This window comes from Herpailurus yagouaroundi, unplaced genomic scaffold (assembly GCF_014898765.1).
Source record: "Herpailurus yagouaroundi ecotype Mexico unplaced genomic scaffold, PumYag 322, whole genome shotgun sequence".
NCBI classification, from domain to species: domain Eukaryota; kingdom Metazoa; phylum Chordata; class Mammalia; order Carnivora; family Felidae; genus Herpailurus; species Herpailurus yagouaroundi.
This window is the reverse complement of record NW_024412539.1, coordinates 749693-765400: the sequence shown is the minus strand read 5'-3', so window position 1 is coordinate 765400 and position 15708 is coordinate 749693. Positions and strand designations below refer to the sequence as shown.

At 44.2% G+C, this 15708-nt stretch overlaps 1 protein-coding gene across 5 annotated transcripts in view; it reads left to right on the top strand.

Annotated features, from left to right (window-relative positions):
* The first annotated feature begins 15 nt into the window (after window positions 1-15).
* The window catches only part of BCL9 (BCL9 transcription coactivator), an 85019-nt gene continuing 69326 nt past the window's right edge, over window positions 16-15708 (top strand). For all 5 annotated transcript variants that reach the window (XM_040462496.1, XM_040462500.1, XM_040462499.1 and 2 more), the window contains exon 1: window positions 16-322. The gene's annotated coding sequence lies outside the window, so the exon portion shown is untranslated. The remainder of the gene's footprint in view (window positions 323-15708) is intronic.

Below are 15708 nucleotides of genomic sequence, written 5' to 3'. Positions count from 1 at the left end.
CGCCCAGAAGGGAGGGAGAATGTCTTGTTTGTGGCTTGTCAGCAATTGCTTGAGACAAGCTTCCATGTGTGAAAGCTACTTGGCATGAATGCCTGGGCCGTACCAAGTGTCACCGCAGCAAGAGGGGGAGTCAGAAGAAAAACAGATCAGACCAGAGCAGACAATAGGCCCCTAAAGTGTTCCCCCTAAGTTGCTTTGATGTTGTCCTAGTGTCTTGATACCAGGAGGCCGGGGATTGCAGGAAAAGGGCCTTTTTTGTCTTCATTCACTTTCCCCCCTCAGTTTCTGAAATGATTCTCCAGAATTTCTCCTCATAAAAAAGGTAAGAGCCCTAACAATTCCTTCTTCTGTGGCTGGCTCGTTCGCCCGTGCCTGGAAGTGGGGGTCTCATTCCTGCGCTGCTCAGGAGGGAGCGCTGGGGTCCTGCCGCTGGAGCTCTTGCCTTTGCCCCTAGAAGTGCTGCAGGGCTGGGGATGGCCCCTCTTTCGAGGGAACCCCAGTAACACGATCTGTGCCTCTGGGTTGGTGGGGGAGAAGGGGTGGATGGAGAGGGGCGGGAGGAGGGTGTGAGGGTGGAGGTGTGAGGGGGAAAGAGAGAGAGGAGAGAGAGAGGGGAGGCTGAAAGAGAGGGAGAGAAGGGCAGAGCCCTCGTTCGGAGCAGCCCCAGCCTGGAGCCCAAGGAGGCCTTGCAGGCTGGGAGCTGTGCGTTCTCAAGCAGGGCTAGGGCTGGCCGGGGGCGCCTGCAGAGACGGCCTCGAGCTTTGTGTGTGCGAGGGTGTGCGTGTGGACCTCCCCCACATGGCCCTGGCCCCCCTTGTGAAGGGGAGGCACCCCAGCCCTCGTCACCCCGAGCCCAGACTCGGAGGCAGAGCGGCAAGCAGACGAGAAGGGAGAGCAGGAGAACTCTGCTGCGAGACAATCCAGAAACTTTTCCAGTCTCGGGGATTTCTCTGGTGGTAGATGCTGTAAAGGAGTTGTGGGGGGGGGGGGCGTGCGGGGGGTGGGCAAGGGGGGCGTGCCTCAGTTTCCCCTTCTGTACAATCCAGAGAGCCGAGTGGGGATGCCGCAGGTCTGCCTGGGATTTGGCGACACAGTACAGATCCTTGTGTCTAAGAGGCATGGAGACATCTTCGAGCTGGCAATCCTGCAGGATCCCCAAGTAGAACTGTTATTATCATCATCATCGTCAAACCATCATTAAAGACACCCCGAGACAAAAAACCGGGGAACACAGATCAAGTGTCTGAGCATTTCTAAGGAAACAAAATGCCTTTTTCCACCTGTTGGCTTCTGTCCTTTCCTCTTGTGTCTCTTCGTTAGATTTATTGGCCGATTTGTACAGAGAATGGGGTGGGAGGGCTTAGGTTTTCCCCTTTCCTCCTCCCTTGTACATATCTTTTTTAAAAGAAGGTCCCTGTAAGATGCTTGAGAGAAAATGTGCCTCCTGTTAGAGTAGTTTATTCAAGACCTTGTGTTTTCTGGCTCTGGTAAGGCTTGTAGACACATCTGTAAACTCTACCTTGGAGGTTAAAGATTTTTATTGTGGCTTTTAGAGATTAAATGAGATTTATTTACAATTGCTGTTTATCAGAGAGTAAATGTCTTACTGTGTGTGTGAGGGTAAGAATGTGAAGGCTGTTTACTCGCTGGTGGTTTTGTGGATAAAACCTTTTGCTTTTTAAAGTGACATCTTGAGAGATGGGAAGAGAAGGTGAAAATCAGTGCCTAATACTCATCTTAAAAAAATTTTTTAAGAAAAAAAATGTCTGCTTATTTTCTTGAACTGTGGATTTCCTTTCTTCTCTTCTTACGCGGCAAGGCTCTCAGTTGTAGCTCTCTTTGAATTCTCTGGGGGAATTTCGCTTTCTTACCTAATTCTAGGTTTTCTGTGACTCTGCTAGTTGTCCCCCCCAAGAAAAAAAATCTGTGAAAGTCTGGGAGGCTGTGCCTCCTTCCATTCGAACTGCAAATGTTTATCAGACTGACTCCCTGTGATAGCTAGAGATTGAAGCAAAGGGCCGGCCCTGGTTCAGAATATTTATGTTTTTCTCTGGGAGGCCTGGAGAACCTGACTTCTGGGTGTGAGAAGGGCTGAAAGAGAGATACTAATTGGCCTGGATCGGGCAAGAAGCGCCTTCCACACACCCATATAATGTTTCACTGGAATAGAACTGAACTTCGTATTTAAAAACTTAATTCTTTTCCACTTCGTAAAGCAGAAGACCTTACCATGGTTTGGTTCCGGATATCTTCCTAAAATGTTAGAGTTTCAGAACTGCCAGGGGAGAGAAAGGGTATTTATTCCTCAGGTCTTAAATAAGAACACCAAAGGCCTGGAAGGATCAGCAGTGATCTGAGGGGTTCGGTGAAGCTGCCCTGGGGTTCTGGGTGCCCCGATGGTGTCGCGCTGGCCCCCTTCCCTGGCCTCCACGCTGGACCCTGTACGGCCCAGCACTCGGGTCTGCCAAGAAGATTGGCACCTTTTGGCTTCTGCTTGCCGTGCTGGACTAGAGCGGTACACTCAGCCCTGCTCACGGCACACGGAGCGGACAGGGCGACCCCGTGTGACAGCGTGAGTTCGCAGGAATTCATTCATGTATTCACTTGTCTGTTCAAGTGATATTGGAGGGGCATTTCCTAGGTACCAGGCGCCTTGCTGGGCACCGAGGACACAGGGAAGGACCAGGCGCGTGGTCCCTTGCTCTTGGAGCACTTGGTCCTGGTGGTGTAATCAACATTCACCACACAGTTAAATTATAATCATAATACCGATAATTCACACCGAACAGCATGCAGATGCCGTCGTAGGGCAGAACATAAAGGCGTAGAAGTAACTGCCCTAAATTTGTAGCTAGACTTAAGCTAGCTGTCCTTTTTTCTTGGCTGAGTTCTCCCCCCAGCCAACTTCCATTTCACTGGAGGCATCCCAACTCGCGTAGAGTCCAGTGTTTCCAGTTAGAACCCCTCCCCCCACCTGCCCACAGTGCAACAGAGATACAAATAGTATCTATTAACCCTTTACACTTGTACTACTAAATAACTTCACACTCATTGTGAGTTGGCCTCCGTGGCAGCCATTGCCCGGGTGACTCACGTTAGCTGTGGCCTCTGCACCCTGTTAACCTCTAATGGGCACTGGGAGAGACATGTGGTTCGTGAAGCCCTTGTCTCATTTCACTTATTCCATAGTTTCTCCAGTTGATGCCAACTAAACACATAGCTGTGGGAAACCCCGCCATTAGCACTGTCCCCTCACAATTCCAAAGACCATCGATAGTGTAATGACACGGCTTTTCCCATTCCTCCTGACAAGGATGTGTATCTACAAAGGGCAAAACATTTTAAAGCCTCTTCATCTTACCATAGTCCCCTTTGGGCTGGGTTATTAAAATCTGACTGGCTTGATCCCCCAAAGCAGGAGAATCTCCCGTCCCCATTTTGGTCTTGCTTAGAGGGAACGTATGGTTGAAATGCCAGTCTCTTCCGTGCAGGCAGACTTGTGCTCACGCCCATTTTCTACATGGTGTGTTTCTCTAGTACTCAGAGGAGTGTTGTCAATCCATCTTTTTTTTTTTTCTAGGCTAATTTAGTACTTTAAAAGGAAGACAGACATGCCCACCCACACATAAATCATAGGTTTGGTGCCTCTACTTGGGGAACCTACACAGGTCGTGTGGTTAAGTCGTGTGATGAGTCATTTCTCTGCACCCAACGTTGTTACGCGGTGAAGTACCGGCCTACATTGTAGCGACAGCCCTATCCACAGCTTGCCATCGTCATCTGCATTTGGCACCTGTGGCCATTGCCTTCTCCTGTGAGCTGTGCGACTTCATTTGCAAGTATTTGATCACTTCCGACACACTCTGCCCGCCCCCCAATGTGTTACTCACTGGGGCGCTGCCTCTGGGGGAGGCAATCTGAGTCCGCTTTGGAAGAGTAATCCAAGGAGGGGAGTGGGGAGCTAAGATGTGGATAGAAGGAGGATCTGGTTGAGGGAGAAATTTAACAGAACTGGGAAGCCAGACAACAAGTCATCAGGTCGTCCTTACCTCTGGGGGAATAAAAATGAAGACTGATGACATTTAAAAAGTGCATTGTTTGTGCACTGTGTGTAAATAAAAGTGCGAGAGCTTCTAGTCCCTCTGAAGGTAAAACCGTTACTACGTGCGGGACATTCCCCAAACTCCTTGGTTACAAATGCCGATTTTGCGTGTAACTTTAGTGAAGGGAATTGTGTGTGTGTGTGTGTGTGTGTGTGTGTGTGTGTGTGTGTGTGTGTTTTCCCCCAAAAGATATAAATATAAGGTGTAAAATGGAAAATTTCTCCATTTCTTTTAAGCCTTGACATTTTAATGCACTTTAAAATATCTGCTAAGCCCTCTCTTACAATAGCCCTATGAATTAAGTAGTATCGTTATCCTTCTGTTATAGTTGAGTAAGGTTATGTGACTCACCCAAGGACTCACAAGAAAATAAGGGGCACCATGGCTAGCTGATTAAATTTCCGTTTTTCTGTTAGGCCAAATCCCTTCAAGAGATGAGAAGCAGAGACGTGAGGCAGTCACCATTGATATTCCAGACAAATTTACTCCTTTCTTTAAAGACTTAAGAGTTAGAGTGTGCCTGGGTGGCTCAGTCGGTTGGGCCTCCGACTTCGGCTCAGGTCATGATCTCGTGGTTCGTGGGTTTGAGCCCCGCGTCTGGCTCTGTGCTGACAGCTCAGAGCCTGGAGCCTGCTTAGGATTCTGTGTCTTCCTCTCTCTCTGCTCCTCCCCTGCTCATGTTCTGTCTCTGTCTCTCAAAAATAAATAAATGTTAAAAAATTAAAAAAAAAAAAGATTTAGAGTGTTGATCAAAAAAGAAGGGGCCCCAATTCTAATTTAAGCTTGACATGGTTTTTACGAGTGTATTGGACCAGTTTTTGGTTTTGGTTTTGCCATCTATGACCCAGGACTCCCCATACTGCTCCTCTGGACCTCTTTCAGAATGAGGGGCTGGGCTGCCTCATATCTAAGTTTCCTTCCTGTTGTTCCCTATGTCTCGAATTCTGTGAAGAGAATGTTCCACGGATCTGGTCTTTTGGTTACATTTTACAAAGCCCAATTCAAGAACTGTGGTCCCCAGAGGGGAGATGTGAGTTTTGTAGGTATATGGGATTCATTCCTACACATCCAAACCACGTTGACGTTTTGAAGTGAAAAGCACAATAAGCAAAAGTGGGATTTTAATTTATGGATTTGAAGAGAATTGGCCAGTCAGCATGCAGGCGCATGTGCAAGGAGACTAAAGAACCAGTTCCAAAAGAATAGGCTGTTTTGAATGCACATCTTCCTGTATAATAAGTATGAATTGAAAATGGACGGGCCCCGGGTACATCTCTTAGCTTCACCATGCTTACTGCTTCCTCCCAGAAATTGTGCTGTTCCTTTTCGAACTATGCTTGCATACTGTTTCGAGGGCGCAAGGGACCAGTTTAAGCAACGGCAGTGCCGATGACACACGCTACGTGTTAAACACCGTGCTTTGGGGGATGACAGGGCTACTGACGATCTTTATGATCAGCAGCTCCTGGAGGATATTGCTGAAGACTTGCTGATATGATGTGTGAGATATATATATATATATATACACACACACACATACATATGTGGAATATACCTTTAGGACGTGAGTGAAAAATTGCCTCTGAAATGTGACCAAGAGAGACAGATAGGGTGGAGACTGAATGATGTTTTTATTAATCATGTTTTGTGTGAGTAATTCCAAGCACTAGTCGCTTGAAACTGGCTAAATCTTTGAAAAGATAGAATTTAAAAATTTCACATGGTAGCTCTTAATGCAATTTTCGGAATCCGGAGTAAGAACTTGCACCATATTTTAGGACTATCATCTTACTTGTGGCAAGGGAGACTAGTTCAAGGCGCTTTGAGGATCAGTAAACCACTGACTCCCTTTGAATTGGTCTTATTTCTGTCTGCTAAAAAAAAAAGTATCTAAGATATAATTACTTTTAACTGGGGAAGGGAATTTGGAAGACCATATTTAATAATATTTTGACTTATACCTTTATTTTTGGTTGCTTAAAATTCCTAACATTGGGTATGTAGCTTAACTTCATAAAATCCTAAGAAGTAACTATGTAAGAGAAATATATTATTGACTTTATAGATGGGAAAACATGAAGAGGTTTGTGAAATGATATACCAGCAAGCTTTTTAGAACATAAGACTATGCTCTATAGGGGCGCCTGGGTGGCTCAGACGGTTGAACGTCCGACTCCGGTTCAGGTCATGATCTCACAGTTCGAGTGTTCGAGCCCTGCGTCTCGAAACCTTCTTCAGATTCTGTGTCTCCCTCCCTCTCTCTCTCTGCCCCTCTCCTGCTTGTGCTCTATCTCTCAAAAATAATTAAATAAACTTAAGAAAAAAGACTATGCTCTATAGAAATATGTGAAATGTGGTTATTGTTGAATGCTAAACTTGAAGGAAAAGAAAAACATATTCTATATATCAGTGTAGCCAATCTAACTTTTGATGATCAAGATAATTATCAAAAGTATTTTTTATGTTATATGTTAACAATACTGGAATTAAAATAAAAATCTTAAAGTATTTTTATTTTGTTCGTGGAAAGGTTCGAAATGCCTCTAACCAAAAGCTTTGGAGAGCTTTAGTAATTTACGTGAAAACCATAATCGTTGGGGTGCCTGGGTGGCTACGGTTGAGCATCTGACTTCGGCTCAGGTCATGATCTCACGGTTTGTGGGTTCGAGCCCCGCGTCGGGCTCTGTACTGACAGCTCAGAGCCTGGAGCCTGCTTCGGATTCTATGTCTCCTCCTCTCTCTGCCCCTCCCATGCTCATGCTTTGTCTCTCTCTGTCTCTCAATAATAAATAAGTGTTAAGAAAAAAAAATTTTTAATAAAAAAAAGAAAACCATAATCATTCTTTTTCTCGAAAAATACATACACAAACTCAAAATGAACAGTAATGACAGTTGAAAGGAACCAAGCTATCATTTGCTCAGAAGAGAAACTTGGGAGCCTTGTGGTAGCTTTACCTTGTCTAGTACTAGGTACGTTGGATTTTCTGCTATCCTTGGGGCTGGCGTAGTTAGCGTATGGTTGGGGAGAAAAACTTTGCTTAAGGTGTATGACTAAGGGACTTTTTGAATGTGAGTCAAGGGCATACTTGCCTTTTCTAAAGACTCCTGGATTGGTGGCTTATTGTACGGAAGTCCATGATATCCCGGGGTCTTTAAGGCAACTGTGGTCTAAAGGATGCAGAGCATTAGTGCCCAGGTCATTACCTTCGCTTGGACATCTTTCCGCCTCATCTCTTCCAAGCCAACTCCTGCCGCTCCTTCAAGACTTATCCTGGGCATTTCTTCTGGGAAGCTTCTTAGATCCTATCTCTGTCCCACTGCCTCTTCGGCCGGGCGTATGCTTATGTGGCCTTTATGACACTGCGCTGGAATAGGATACTTCCTGCTCTGGGCTGTAGCCCCTTCAAGGTTTGGGACTGTCTTTAGCTTTTGTGCACCTGCTGCCTAGCACAGGGTAAAACAGCAGGTGGTCATTTGTTGCTGTCAAGTGAATAGGTAATTCACAGTGAAATGTAGCTTATTAAGAAATTTAACTAAACCGGGGCACCTGGGTGGCTCATTCGGTGACTCTTGATCTCAGCTCAGGTCTTGATCTCAGGGTTGTGAGTTCAAGCCCTGCACTGGGTTCTGTGCTGGGCGTGAAGCCTACTTAAAAAAAAAAAAAAGAAGAAATTTAGCTAAGTGCAAAAAGAACAACAGGTAAAAAATCTTAAATTATACAACCTTACATCCCAAGTTAAAAAAAGGAAGTTTCTTATAATAGGATATTCACCCTTCTTCTCCTCCTTTGCAGAGTAGACTATACCTTCATAGCAAAGTATTTTGTGAATCCCTGAATCTTTCCTCTTCTTGTGCTCAGCTTTTCTCCTGTAAAGTTTGTTAGTTGTGTTTCTCATTGGTCTAAGAGTTTACTTCTTATGTCAAAGGGTCATAGGCGATAAATGAGTGGTGCGGTCTGTATTGATATTTAGGTAGTAGCTAAACGGGAGAAGTTTCTCCTATCTCAGAAACAGGGAAAATAGATCTTTGAGGAAGTCTGGACAATCAGAGGGTAGTCAGGTGAACGAATGCCTGACTTCCAGGAATCTGCAGCTGAGACTCACCTGAAACAAGAGAACAATACAACTGAAACTTCATTTTCTAAAAGAGGTTTTAAGTGCTGAACCCTCAAGAAAAGGCCTTCTGGTTGCAAAGAACTGACTCATGGAAGTTTCCTCAAGGAAAGGGGTTTCCCTGTGGGGATGCTCAAGAAGGAACCTGAAATCAGAACTGAAGTCTTTCAGGACCAGAGGCAGCTCCAAGGGCAACCTCTTCTTTTGTATCAGTCTCGTTCTCTCACTGCGTGTTTGCCTTACTAGCTCCTTTTGCTACATGCTGATTTGCTCTTCCAGCTCTATTCGGCGTAACCTCTCTCCATCTCATAGCTTTTGCTTACACCTAGTGTTGCTTCTTTGACTTGCCAAGACCTCCGCGTCCAGAACTCTCCCCCCTCTACCTGCTTCTTTTGTTTCTTCTTCCTCGTGCCTTCTTTCTCTACATCTTTCCCTAATTTTCCCTGATAATTGCTTCATTCTCTCAGGTTTTCCTAATTCAGATACCCAAGAAAGAATCCAATAACCCAGCTAGCCTTTTCCTTGCCCTTCTTCTAAGTCCCTAACCAGCCTTGCCCGAGGGTCAGACGCAAACCTCTAGCCTAGAGTGCCGCGGTAAAGGGAGGTGGCTGGGGGGGGGGGGGTGTTAATATAAAACTGGATTGCTGTTTAGTAGGAACTATGGAAGGGCCATCTTCCCTTCTATGTAGGTGGCAACAAATGTATTTGACATATCTAATATAAGTCCATTATGGAAATTTAAAGAAATTAAGGGTAACCAGATTATTAAAAATTAAAATGTTTCATGGTTGACAGTATACAGAGATAAGAAGACTGTGGGAACAAATAGCAAATTTGTAACCAGGAAAGAAATTAGGAGAGGGAAATGTATTAGAGTTAGTTCTTAGATGAGTGACATCATTTCATACATTTATTAAAAGGCTGGAGTGTGTGAATAGTGAAAGTGAGAATATATTGTGTCAGATCCCAGAGGCTGGCTTAAAAAGCAAGCCTAATCGAGGCACCTGGGTGGCTCCGTCGGTTGAGCGTCAAACTTCGGCTCAGGTCATGATCTCACGGTTCGTGGGTTCATGCCCCGTGGCGGGCTCTGTGCTAACAGGTGGGAGCCTGGAGCCTGCTTCGGATTCTGTGTCTCCCTCTCTCTCTGCTCCTCCCTTGCTCGCACTATGTCTCTCTCTCAAAAATAAATAAAGACTAAAAAAATAAACAAAAAGCAAGCATAATCCAGGGCGCCTGGGTGGCTCAGTCAGTTAAACATCCCACTTTGGCTCAGGTGATGATCTCACGGTTCATGGGTTCGAGCCCCATGTTGGGCTCTGTCCTGACAGTTTGGAGCCTGGAGCCTGCTTCGGATTCTGTGTCTCCCTCTCTCTCTCTCTGCCCCTCCCCAGCTTGTGCTCTGTCGTTCTCTCTCTCAAAAATAAATAAACATTAAAATAAAAAAAAAAAGCAAGCATAATCTTGAAACTGGGGATTAGGGTGGGGATAAATAGGCTTCTTAGGGAGTTTCTGCCTATACTTTCTGCCTGTATTTTCTTTCTCTGCTTCCTATTCTGTTCTTGATCCCACTTACTTAGCTTCTGGAACAATCTGTCATGAACTAATGATGTGACCTTGGGCTGGTTATTTATTCTCTCTGAAACTCAATTTACTCATCTGTAAAATAGGGATAATGATTATTATCTTGATAGCTTATTGAAAGAATTAAGTTAGATGGCATAATATATTTAAAGGCATAATATATTACCTAGGATAGGTAATGAGCACATAGGTGCTCAGTCCATTGTAACAATTATTCTAGCACACAGGAAGGAAGGAAACATTGACTGAATGTGTTGGGTAAAATTTTGCTTCTTATATCATTTATCTCTTGTAAGAATCCTAAAGGGTTTGTATTATTATTTCTACTTTATGAACAAGGCTACAATTTTAATAATTAGTTGAGTATTTGCTACGTGCAAAGCACTGACCTGAACCTTTTCCTGTGTTGTCATTTAAATCAAGTTAGGTGCTCGTTATATTTCATGTCGTAGTTGAGGAAATTGAGGTCTAGAGAGTTAACTTGCCCAAAGCCGTACAACTGGTAAGTGCCAATCAGAGCTTATGTGTAAGTCTGTCTGAACTCAGGTCCATCTGACTCGAATGTTTTCCAAAGTCGCTTAGCGGCTGAACGTGAATGTGATGGAATCGAGATTCTGGTCTTGTGTAGGGCAGCGTTCTTGAAGTTCACCACCAGAGGTATGCACTGACTGAATGACAGATAGTGGTAAGCACACACACACTTACGCTGCATCTGAGTCTGAATGCCATGACTAGACAGACAAGGGCAAATTTTGGAAAGAGTACAAAGGAAAAAAAAATTTAAAAATTAGAATATGTCCAAATAGGCCTCCCAGACCTGATGAAACGATTTAACAAACATGTGTTGAATGTCTACTGTGTGTCAGGCAATGAAAAATGATCTTGGCCTTGTGAGAATGCAAGGCAAGTAAGACTGAATTCCTTCTTTTAAGGTGCTTTCATTCTGGTGGAAAGAGATAGATGCTCATACAGTTAATAAAGCCTGTAGCGCTGGATCAAGGAACTATGGGAGTCAAGGGAGAGAACTGTTAGTTTGGTGGGTGAAGGAAACGGTGGTAGAAGGAACAGAGGAAGGCTTCATGCAGTAGGCAACATCTGCCGTGGTCTTTGAGGGGACAAATACAGAAGGACAAGAAGTCTCCTATAGTTTCCTTTTTCTTGATACCAATGGTTTTACAAAGGGTGGTACAAAGTAACTCCTGTAGTAATATATTGAGAGTTAGTAGTGTTTTTAAAGATTAGGTTCGTGGGGCGCCTGGGTGGCTCAGTCGGTTAAGCGTCTGACTTCGGCGCAGGTCATGATCTCTCAGTCTGTGAGTCTGAGCCCCGCGTCGGGCTCTGTGCTGACCGCTCAGAGCCTGGAGCCTGTTTCAGATTCTGTGTCTCCCTCTCTCTGACCCTCCCCCGTTCATGCTCTGTCTCTCTCTGTCTCAAAAATAAATAAAGGTTAAAAAAAAAAATTTTTTTTTAATAAAAAAAAAGATTAGGTTCGTTGAGTGTGAAGAAACAGCTACTCTTGTTAATCATAAGAATATATTTGGGGCGTCGGGGGGGGGGCTCAGTTGGTTAAATGTCCGGCTTCGGCTCAGGTCATGATCTCGCGTTCGTGAGTTTGAGCCCCGTGTCGGGCTCTGTGCTGAAAGCTCGGAGCCTGGAGCCTGCTTCGGAGTCTGTGTCTCCCTCTCTCTCTGCCCCTCCCCGGCTCACACTCTGTCTCTGTCTCTCTCTCTCTCAAAATAAATAAATGTTAAAAAAAGTTTTTGTTTTTGTTTTAAAGAATATATTTGTGTTTTCCTGGTCTGCACTTACATGTGTTTCTATTAAAAGGACCAGAAAATGGAATCCTGTTTTCTATGCATTCTAGTTTGAAGATCTCAAGTTGTCCAGCAATCCAACAAGAAACTACAAATCCCCCAAGTGGCCAAATGGTACACCAGTGTCCGCTTTCAGCTGTATCGTGAGGCGTTAAAAGTGCTAAGTTACCGGCAAGTGGGTCACCTATCCATTTAAATTTGGAATGGAGATTTTAGTCTGTGGTTGGGAGTTCTCAATTTTTCTTACATACAATACCAGGTTTTCTGAAAAAAAAAAAAAAAACAAAAACAAAAACAAAACAAAACAAAAAAACAAAACAAACAAAAGAAAGCAAAATACCAGTCCCAATTTAAAACGTTCTGCCTTCGCTCCATACGTATATTCATGATTGGTAATCTGTGTGTTCTGATTGTAGTTCAAAGTCATCAATTAAATGTTTGGAGAGGCCTGTAGACATCTTCTGCTCACAGACTTTGTCCCTTGTTTTTGTTTGGTTCTTTGCTCAAGTCCCTTTTTTCCCCCGATCTCTGTTGATGGACATTATGCTCACCCTTCCTAGAGCCTGAGGAGTCTCTCCATCCCCAGAGTGTCCATGTTATCTGGTTCTTTTCTTGAAGTGACCATAAGAGCTCTACATGTTCACCATCACAAATCCCTTAATAGGCGATAAACAAGAGGGCAGGTTTTAGGTGCCATTCACCTACAGATCCCTGTAAACACCCAACACGGCCCCTGCCTTACGAGTAGCTGGCGCTCAGAGATGTTTACTGAACTGAACTGAATTGAGTTCTGGGTTTTGTCGGACTCGGTTTTTCAGAGCTATTTATTTATCTTGAGAGACACAGAGACAGTGCGAGTGGGGGAGGGGCAGAGAGGGAGAGGGAGAGAGAGAATCCCAAGCAGGCTCCACGCAGCCAGCGCAGAGCCCCATGCGGGGCTCGAATTCGCGAAACCATGAGATCATGACCTGAGGTGACACCGAGAGTCAGACGCTTAACCGACTGAGCCACCCAGGTGCCCCACGTAGGGCTGGCTTTGGGTCTAGTAACGTTGATGTCTGACCTCCAGTTCCGTTTTGGAAAAGAAACGTTGCTTTAAACGGAAAGCCTTTTAACTGATTTTAGGATGAAAGAAACCATGTAGTATAAACAGTAATTGTAATTATTATTAATACACATAATTAAAATAGCATGAACTGGTGGAAGTGCTTCCATGCTTACTCTTGCTGGCAGAGTGGGCAGGCCTGATGAACTAACTGGTCTTTTCCATCTGTAATATGTATGGTTCTTTGAAATTTTATGTAGACAAGTGCGAGCTAATGTACACTGGAAGGAACAATTGAAACAGCTCATACTCACTGATGGGCTCTGAATTACTCCACTTGTAAGTGCCCAGGAAAAAGATCTCGGATTCATTGTGGATTGCTCAATGGAGACATCTGCTTGCTGTGCAGAGGCAGCCAGAAGAATGAATGAGATATAATAGGCTGTATTAACTTTGAGAATGGGATAAAGAATGATGCAGAAAATAATATAGTGCACATAATTTGGCATTGACTAGTTCTGTAATTACAATAAAACATTTTAATGACATACATTGATGTCATGACTTCACCTTAAAATCAGAATTCGGCATTGGGTCCTTTCGTCTCAAAGAAAACAAAGCAGAAATACAAAAGACCTAGAGAAAAACAACAGACCATCTCCAAGACGTTGCAAAGGATTTGCCTATAATGAGAGACTGAAAAGACAAGGACATTTTAATTTGGATAAAGGGGAAGGGGGGGAATGACATTGTATACATTTATTTAAAATTAATGAAAGTTTCAGAAAATTGCTCGAGCTCGCTTCAGATTATCCTTGGTAATGGAGGTCAGAGATGGGCAGGATAATTGAAATCCTTGATAATCTCCAACCCTCATTTGAGCTATTAGTTGCAGCCTCCCGTCCTATGAAAAGTTTTAGCAAATGAACAAATAGGGACATTGCAGCACACGGTTTGTGAACTAAACGGCCGACAAGAAAGGCAGCCAGGGTGTTGGGAAGCTCACAGAGTTTGCAATCAGGTGACCAGGGTTCTGGTCCATATTCTGTGTTTATCATCTGTCCAACCTTGAGTGCTATGCTTGACTTCTAGGAGACCCAGTCCCCTCATCTGTAAGATGGAGATAATAGCAATACTTGCTTTGCACGCTTGTTGGGAGAACCAAACGGGTCCATTGAAAGTGGTGGGTGAGCCTTGATGTTTGATATTGCGGATTGGTCGTTAAGAGTATTGGCTTGCCGGTCTCCTGGCACCTGGGAACTTACATCACACCTTCCCTTCTCGTGAACTTTCTCCAGCTTATGTTTGTGGCAGGACATTTTAGAAGAGGTGTGCCACATTTCTTTAATCTCCAGGATCATCCACAGATTGTCTTACTCCCTTGCTCCCAGTAAGCCTTAAGATAATTCTGCAATGTTTTTATTAATGCATGATTATCTAAAGGTCATCTCCTGTAATTTTCACAACAGTCTGGGGAGGTACAGACCCACAGTTGTCTTCATCTTCCAGATATAGATACGGAAGCACACACGACTTGCTTAAGGACACATAGCAATGACTGAACAGAGTCAGACCTGTGTTGTCTTACCTCTGGGTTGATTGACAAAGTCTAGAAAGCCGACTTTTGTGACTATGCTGATTCCTCTCCTGGGGAGTGACTGGCTTACTTATTTCCCTAGGAACGCCTACTCTATTCTTTGGCACCCAATTCAGGACTAACCTCCTCCATGGAGCCTGTCCTGAGCCCTCCTTTCCCCAAGAAGAAGTCGTCTTGTATGCCTCAGCCCCCCATATTGTAGCTTTAAACATACTATTATGTTAACAGTGGAAACTCTTATGCCCTATGCAATGAATAGTTGGTGATTTGGTTGAACAAGTTAGCTAAAGCAGGAATCATACAAAATGATGGAATCGTTCCTTAAGCTTTTATTTCAACTTAAAACATCCCTCAAATTTTTGATGTAGGGCCAAGGCCTCTCTTGTCTTTTGAGTTTCAGGCCTCCCCTTAGAGTTCTGTGCCCTATTTCTCATATAAGCCACACCTCTGAGGCTTTTGCAATCATTTTGTCTTGGTTTCCTTTAAAGTAGAGCAAGATCTTAAAGCCATTCTGTGAAGCAATCAGATTTTTCCAGGTTTTTTACAGGTGGCTCTCCCAGGCATACACTGACGGCACATGTTTTTAGTAATTCACCTTTCCTGTGCCTTTCCCAAACATTCACCTGAGCTCCGGTAGAAACAAATTCTCTCTTCTTTATTCATATTCCTTATGTTAAGTACATTTACTTAAATTGTGTAATAACAGTGGCGGGAGGAACTAGACTAAGTAGGTTTGGAAACAAACATGCCAACTTCTGGTGGGGAGACAACTCTACTGCGGGAATAGCAGAGGGCAGGCTCCTAGACGAGCCCACCACTGGCCGTGATCACCCCGCATCATAGGCCTATGTCTGTACCTTTACAGATGGAGTGGAGGCCACAGATGAGTCAGTGAAGTGTCAGTCACTCAAGGGAGCCCCTGCTCAGTGTGGCTTCTGCTCCATGTCTGGCCTCGAAGATGAATGCCTTGAAGGTCTAGCATTTATCTTTCTGGTTAGGATCTAGCACAGTGACGGGTATATAGTGAGCCCTCAATAACCATCAACTAACACGCCAACTAGCCGTGCCAACAGAAACAAAACATAACTTTGCCACTGTTCATTTTCTGCTGGGAGTACTAAACAGCAATCACCTGTCCAGAAGTTGGTTTAGGGAGAGAGAAGAAGAGCTAGCAAGTGAATTTCAAATATTAATGGAAGATAAGATAATATGTACCATTAAACAGTTAAATGTGAGGCAGCTATAAAGGATTGGATTTTGTTTAGGGGCGCCTGGGCGGCTAAGTCGGTTAAGCGTCCAACTCTTGATCTCAGCTCAGGTCTTGATCTCAGGATCGTGCGTTCAAGCCCCGTGTTGGGCTCCACGCTGGGCGTGAAACCTACTTAAAAAAAGAAAAAAAGGAAAGAAGGAAGAAAGAAAGAAAGAAAGAAAGAAAGAAAGAAAGAAAGAAAGAAAG